The sequence below is a fragment of the Gossypium arboreum genome, unplaced genomic scaffold, assembly GCF_025698485.1.
Source record: "Gossypium arboreum isolate Shixiya-1 unplaced genomic scaffold, ASM2569848v2 Contig00338, whole genome shotgun sequence".
NCBI lineage: Eukaryota > Viridiplantae > Streptophyta > Magnoliopsida > Malvales > Malvaceae > Gossypium > Gossypium arboreum.
This window is the reverse complement of record NW_026440454.1, coordinates 1-2,500: the sequence shown is the minus strand read 5'-3', so window position 1 is coordinate 2,500 and position 2,500 is coordinate 1.

Genomic DNA, 2,500 nt, shown 5'->3' with positions numbered 1-2,500 from the left:
ACTGTCCTAGCTCTGCAAACATCTTCTTTTGTTTCATTTCTTCTGGAACAATCACAAAGACTTTTTGATCATAGACGTCCTACCAGAAATTCAATGCGTAATCTTAGCATTCAATCGTGTATTCCTGAATAATCTCATTATTCAATTATTCAACCATTTCATTTTACCAAGTTCAATGTTAGCCAGATTAGTCAACATCTATATGTTTCGATGCAACAACAATATGTTATTTGTAACAAGTAGTTTTGTTGGTTGGTTAATTGGTCATATTTTATTGATGAAATGGGTTGGGTTGGTATTGAGTCTGGATACAACAAAATAATTTAATTAGGTCTAATGTACTTATTCGATCTAATAGAGTATCTTGTATCAGAATTTAGAAATTCTATGGCTCGAATCTTTAGTATTCTGTTATTTATTACCCAAAGTTTACTATTTAGGCAGAATACCGTCACCCATTCTAACTAAGAAACTGAAAGGAATTTCCGAACCGGAAGAAGTGGGGAAAAGTGGAGGAAGAAAGAAACATAGAAATAGAAACTATTTCCGAGGGGGGAGGGGCTAACCAGAAACAGGGGACCGAAGAAAATACTTCTTCTTCCCTTTTTTCGGAGGAAGAGGTGGATCCGAGCAAAATCGACGAAACAGAAAAGCTACGAGTGACTGGAAAGAAAAAAAAAATAAAGGGCGAATTCCACTTTCGTTTTAAAGAGACATACTATAAAATAGACTGGTTTATGAAACTTCATCTGGATGGGAATCAAGAAAGTTCGAAGTTAGAAATATTAAAAAAAAAAGAAGATAAATATTTATTATGGATTGAAAAACCTCTTGTGACACTTCTTTTTGATTCTAAACGATGGAATCGACCTTTGCGATATATAAAAAATGACCGGGTTGAAAATGCTATAAAAAATGAAATGTCACAATATTTTTTTTATACATGTCAAAGTGATGGAAAAGAAAAAATATCTTTTACGTATCCACCCAGTTTAGCAACTTTTGGGGAAATGATACAAAAAAAAATATATTTTTTCACACCAGAAAAATGGTTTTCTGATGAATTGTATACTGATTGGAGTTTTATCAATGAACTAAAAAGAAGAAATTTGAGTAAGGAGTTTATAAAAAGAGTCGAATCTTTAGATAAGGAATCTTTTGATCTGGGCATATTTCAAAAGGACCTCGATTCTCTAATAATGAAACTAAACGAGAATATTTGCTTAAACTATATGATCCTTTCTTGCATGGACCCTACCGCGGAAGAATCAAAAATGGGGTTCCCTTTAAGCATAAATCAAACTTATAAAAAAAACACGGATCCATTTTGATAAATAAGATTCATGCTCTACTTCTTACTACTGATTATCACGACCTTGAACAGACACTAGATACACTCAATATAAAAATCATTAGCAACAGAAAAGAACTCTCTTTATTGACATTGACAGAAGATGAACAGGGAAATATCGATTCCGGAGGATCGAGTCAAAATTTTGAAATTTTATTCAATATAGTTATAACTAATCCCAACAATCAAACAATTAGAAAAAACTTCATTGAATAAAAAGAAATAAGTAAAAAAGTTCCTCGATGGTCATACAAATTAATCGACGATTTAGAACAACAGGAGGGAGAAAACGAGGAAAATGTAACAGCAGAGCATGAAATTCGTTCAAGAAAATCCAAGCGCGTCGTGATTTTTACTAATAACCAGGCAAACGCCGATACTTATACTAATACTAAGGATGCTAATGATCCTGATCAAACAGACGAAGTGGCTTTGATACGCTATTCGCAACAATCGATTTTCGGCGCGACATAATAAAGGGTCTAATGCGTGCCCAAAGGCGTAAAACAATTACTTGGGAGCTGTTTCACAAAATGTACATTCCCTTTTTGGACAGAGAGAGACAAACCACTTTTTTCTTTGATATTTCTGGACCGCTGAAACGAATATCTCGAAATTGGATATGTAAAACAAAGAATCAAAATTTCTGATTATACAGAAAAAGATCGAGAAAAGACGAGGCCAAAAGAGAAAAATACAAAAGAGAAGAGAAAATGAGGATAGAAATAGCAGAAGCTTGGGATAGTCTTTTACTTGCTCAAGTAATAAGGGCCCCGTGTTAATAACCCAATCAATTTAGAAAATATATTATATTACCTTCACTGATAATAGTTAAAAACATTGCCCGTATGTTATTATTTCAATTTCCTGAGTGGTCTGAGGATTTAATGGATTGGAATCGAGAAATGCATGTTAAATGCACTTATAATGGTGTTCAATTATCCGAAACAGAATTTCCAAAAACTGGTTAGACGGTATTCAGATAAAGATCCTATTTCCTTTTGCCTGAAACCTTGGCACAGATTTAAACTACAACCTCTTCATAAAGATCCAATGAAAAAAGAGGTCAAAAGAATGATTTTGCTTTTAACAGTTTGGGGAATGGAACTGAACACCTTTCGGCTCTCCTCGAAAACGGCGTTCGTTTTT